The 5,612-nt window shown below is 38.8% G+C and overlaps 1 protein-coding gene across 1 annotated transcript in view; it reads left to right on the top strand.

Moving 5' to 3' along the window:
• Positions 1-5,612, top strand: part of TAOK1 (TAO kinase 1) — a 122,408-nt gene that overhangs the window by 54,000 nt on the left and 62,796 nt on the right. The gene's annotated exons all lie outside the window — the stretch shown is intronic.

The following is a 5,612-nucleotide window of genomic DNA, read 5'->3' as shown; positions in this document are numbered from 1 at the left end:
AAAAAAAAAGTTTAAGCAGAAAGAAAATCCCGTATATAGATCAAGGTCTATTTTTGAGCTCTGGGTGGGTCCTTCAGTCAGGACCGATGGGGTACCGTGCTCTGCCCCAGAGTTTGTCCTTTGTGCTCCCTCGGGGGCTCTCTGCTCTGCTCCTAAGGTTGCTCTGCAGCACGCTTTTTGTGGTTCTTATGTAGTATTAATTTATGTGGGGGTAGGGGCCAGCCCCACCCACTGCTACTCCGAAGGGTTCAGTAATGCACAATTGTGTGGTTGAGATGTGTATATTATATTAAAGTCATCGAGAGCATGAGAGGTAGAAGAGACAGTACAATGATGCAGTCAGACACATTACATGGTAGCATTGCTCACCTCAGCCCTGCTTGGTAGTCCACATGGAGGGAGAGAGAGGGGAAGGAGGATGGGAAAGGGAACAAGGGAGAGAGGACAGGAGAGGAGAGGGGGAAGAGAGAGGAGCGACCAGGGAGAGGGAGGTCAGAGGAGGAGAGATCTCTATTGCTGACCCAGGCCTATATACCTTTTTGGGGGTGTGCAAGCCCACTAATTACAGGTAAGGACATACGTCACAGGAAGGGGTTGCACTATAGGTTATACAGCAATGAGAAGGGGTGGTTTAGGGACATATACACAATAGGAAGAGGAGGGATTGGGGGTATACATGTGACAAGATGGGCGGATCCTAGATTTAGGATGGCAGCTTAACTTTGACCTGTTCGCTGGATCTCCATAGGAACCATTATCAGTAGGGTATAAACTCCACCTACCGGAGCCTGTCCATTGTCCCCAGCAGCAGGGAGCAGGGCCCACTGCAGTTTGGCAACTGATCTCCCTCAGGGGAGATGCCTGCTAGCATCTACCTCCCCCCTCAAGTCCCCCTTTTCTTTTATATATAAAATTCAAAAGCCGCATGGGCGACATGGTTATTTTCTATACATTAAAGGCTGTCAAGGCAAAACTTTATGATCCAATTAATGTAGCCAAAAAATTCAGGCTTATAGCAAAACATTTTGAATCCAGGCGCTGGGGGTAAAGTCCCCTTATGCCCATCTGCTATTGGAGGAAGGTATGCGAGAGATTGGATACCACCGCAGTGGGAAGAAATAGAGCCCAATAGGAAGGTCTGCTTCTATAGGGAGAATGAATCAGCCATGTGCTCACTTTAAGGCAGCACAGCTTTAAGGGGAGAAACTGTGGAAACGATAGACAACTGCAGGAACATGTACCTGGACTACACCTCCAACTACCAGATTGGCGGTCTTCCAGCCATGGAATACTAGTGTTCCAGATTCCCTCAGTACCAGTCAGGGAATAAGTCCCAGCTTTATTTCCCTCAGTGCTAGTATCCCACATTTCCCCTTTTAGCATTACATTTAAGATTTAATAGTGTCACGGAGGCAACGTGGTCTCTCTTCATATCTCTTTGCTTCCTATAGAAGTGACACGAGACTGTCAGCACCAAAATTATGATGAATAAACAACACAGTCATCTAGAACTTAAGCTATGTGAAATGCTTTGAACCCAAGCACATGGGATCCAACCTCTTAATATGTCAACCACCATTTGTTTAAATACCTCCGCTAGTAGAATGCCTTAAATCCACCCTTGAATGTATAGAAAATATCCTTATTTAGCTGGTCAACATCTAATGAAATGTTTTCCCTTAAACCCTTGCAAATGTTTCTTAATCAAATCCCATACATGCAATGTTACATTATATAGGTCACGAGTTACACAGGAATCAGTTACATTCTAATCACATTATAGCATTAATTAACGAGTCCAAAATCTTGATCTTTCAGGGAAACAGCAGTCTGTAGTAATAGTCCAGTCATTATTGTATAAGATGTTCAGTTATGAGAGTCCCAGCAAGTCCTTTAGCATCAGCAATGGAATAGCTCAGCAATCGCCACTTTCAGGAATCTTCTTGACGTTTTGAATAACTTCAGTAACAGGACAGACAGGGTCTGGTCATGCATCAGCTTCCCTGCTTTCTTCTGGGCCTTGCTGGCTGAAAAGAAATCCACGTATCTCCTTTGCCTGTGAAAATATAAACAAATAGCCCCTCTCTTCCGGGTGTCATTAACCTGAAAAAGGAATAATAATTAAGATTGAATGACTTCTCCATCTCTTCCTTGTCCATCTTTCTCCAAACGTGGTTGCGTCCTTCTAAAGGGAGTCCATCAGCTTTATTCTGCAAATACATGACAGGGGAACCTGGATCCCAAACGCGGTTTCCTTCATCTTGGAATTTCTTAGGATCAGTTTTCTCTGTAGAAGTGAAAATGTGCTTATCTGTCCTAATTTTGTTACAAGCTTTTAGTAAGGAGAAAAATTTTTTGGTTAAATTGACCAAATGAAATTCATCATACATAAGATTCCTCTTCTCCCCCTTCTGTTTTAACCATGCAGATTTCAAAGCACTGCTGGCAATCTCAGTTAACTTGCTAGGCTTTGACCCAGAATAAGGACTAAGTTAGTTAGCCTTCATTTTATACAATAAAAAAATGCCTTCATTTCTTTTTTGATAACAGTTGTTTCCCTCTTTTGTTTTATTACTTTTAAGAAATGATATCTTAGGGATATCAGGTTGTTTGCCTCTTCTGTTTTTTTCCCCAAGTTCTTTATATATTACAGATATTAATTCTTGGTCTTATAAATTCAAAACATTGTCATCTTACCCTCTCTTCTCCATTTATCTTTTAGTTAATGGTATAATTTTCCATGGCCATTCCTCCCAAGTTTTCTTTTTATGTTACCAAATATATTAATGTTTTTCTTTACTGCTTTAAATCTTGATCCTAAGACTGCTTCCTTACTCATAGGTTACAGAGGAATTTGCTCTTTTTTTGTATATGTAAAAATTTTACAGTTGTACTTTTTAATATTTATAGTAATAATCTATTTGTAAATGTGAAGTTCAGTTTGAGTAGCAGGTACAATTTTATTCACTTTTCTCATATGGCTGTTGGATTATCACAGCAGAACTTATTTTTATCAAATTTGTCTTTTTTCTATTGATATGAGATGCTTTTTAGATGTGATATTTGTGTAAGACATGCAATAGGAATATGACTTAATGTTTTCAAACAGATTATCAGTTTTCTTCTCTAATAAGTTAAATTTCAATATATACACATTTGTTCTGGTCTCTAATATAAATTATTGATTGACTTGGCATGATAATTTTTGTATTTTATCTTTTTGGATATCCATAGATTTATATGATCTTTCGGTATTTGGTAAAATACTAATTGGAATGTTCCAATTCCTGCATTCTTTCTCTTTTTTTTTTCTTTCTGATTTTATAGATGATGCTATCCTTACTAGTTTATTTCATATTATCAGCGTTTATGTTTTTGTGCACCATAGTCTTGTGCATATACCATGAGGGTGCTTAAAAAAATTTCCTGGAGAAATAGAATGAAAACTCCACCACCATGTTGGCACAAACAACTTATCATAGCCTGCCCCTTCACTCAATACCTTCAAGTTGACACAAGATTGATTAACTCCCACAGTGGCTAATTCCTATTCCTTCTTTTGTAGTCCATTCTTAGCCTGGAAGCTCTGCTGAAACTTGTTCACTTTGTGTGACCCTGCTAGTATTTGAAGTACCAGTGACAGAGCTTCCAGCAGCACACATGCCACTATAGTACAACATACTGACAGAAAAGAAATTAAGAGAATTGAGTATTATTTAAGTTGAATAGTCATGTCATATTAGCTATGTTTCATATTTAGTATAAGGGGTTAGAGAGAAAGGTAGGTATTATAAAAAGAAATAAGACATTGTGCCTACCAGTCCAGGTGAGAGAAAAAGACATAAATAATTACAGTAAAGCATGATAAATGTAATATGTTTTGGAGCATAAAGGAGAGTGGCCAGCTCTTCTTTATAGAGTTAAAAATTTACAGACATATTTAAACCTAAATCATGGAAGGTTTTAAATAGAAATATGTTAGACAAATGAGATGAGGCAAAATCATAGAATTGGTTAGAAAACAATGTAAAAAAATTCTTATAATAAAGGTACTGAAACTTGACCACTTAAAACTAAAAACTAAAGTCTTGTAACGGGATTTAAAAACAAGTAGATTAATAAAATAATAATACTTTATATGGAGCTTAGTTCAACTACTCATTTTAGAAATGAGAATTCATAGGGTTTTCTTATGGTCACATTCAAGAGTAACGCAAAAATAATTGCTACAAAATAACAGAAACCTCCATTAAACAAAAATATCAAAATGTAAAGTAGTTATTTGTTGATAGATCCTCATCTGGGTCTGTGTTCTTCTGAAGATAATCTTTTCTTTGCTCTACTCCTTCCCTAAAGAGTTCTGAATCTTTTGATTTACACCATGTCAAAATGGTAGTTTGGGCATCCTTGAGGGACTCAAATCCTGTTCCTTTTCAATGTTTTTGAGTTTGGGGAATAAAAGGAAGTTTGAAAGAGCAAGATCAAGGCTGTAGGGTGGATGGGGTAAGGTTTCCCAACAAAATTCTCATAGGACGGCCCTTGGTACCCTCAAAGAGTATGCTGGTGTTTTGTCGTAATTGGGTGGGTGGGTGGGGAAGGATTCTATCCCAAAGCTCTCCTGGCCTTTTTAAAACCAGTGCAGTTTTAATTTGGAAAACTTCCTAATAAGACCTGTAATTGTCTCATCCCGTGGGGAAAAAAAATATGTCAAGAGTATCCCTTTTAAATTTCCCCAATCACTATTTGACTTGGATTCACAATCAACTGCCATGCAAGTAATAGACAAGAAACCAAATAACTTTTGAAGGAGCTTCAAAGAGTTCATGGAAATTTTTAATTAACAGATAAAGGTAATTTTCCATGAGCTTTTTGAAGTACCTTCATATTGCATTGGACAAAGGTGATACCAAAGGCCTCTGAAAATGGTCTGCCTTACCCCAAGCCATGGCATTTTCAATCACTTCATGTGCAAGGGCACGCAGGACAATGAATACAGAAGATCAGAGAATTGATGAATTTCAATTATGGTGTTGGTGAAGAATATTGAATATACCACAGACCTATAAGAATGAACAAATCTGTCTTGAAAGGAGTACATCTGAATGCACTTTAGAAGAGTGAATAAATAGCTCAACTGCTAATCAAAGGTTTGAGCCCACCAGTTCTATAGGAGAAGATGTGGCAGTCTGACTCCATAAAAATGTATAGCCCTTGACGAAGCCTGACTACCACTAACCATTGTTCTAAAGGGATCACAGTAGAAGGTCCTAGGTAAAATGGGAGGAAGAAGTGAAGCAAAAAAGATAATTGGGGAAAAAAAAAAAAAGACTAGGCTTACTGGTCAAAAAGAGACTATTGGAACCAAGCCCCAAGACTATGGCCCGCCTTTCTCCCTTCCTGGCCATCTTGGCGGCTGCTCTCGGTTGGGGCCATCCCGCACCTAAGACAGGAAGATGGTGGCTGCAAAGAAGATGAAAAAGTCGCTGGAGTCCATCAACTTGAGGCTCCAACTCGTTATGAAAAGTGGGAAGTACGTGCTGGGCTACAAGCAGACGCTGAAGATGATGAGGCAAGACAAAGCGAAACTGGTCATCCTGGCCAACAACTGCCCG

Source organism: Echinops telfairi, unplaced genomic scaffold (assembly GCF_000313985.2).
Source record: "Echinops telfairi isolate 266 unplaced genomic scaffold, ASM31398v2 ScPeMD7_7458;HRSCAF=8496, whole genome shotgun sequence".
In the NCBI taxonomy this organism is placed as follows: Eukaryota; Metazoa; Chordata; class Mammalia; order Afrosoricida; family Tenrecidae; genus Echinops; species Echinops telfairi.
The sequence above is the reverse complement of the archived record's forward strand: the minus strand, read 5'-3'. Positions and strand labels throughout refer to the sequence as shown.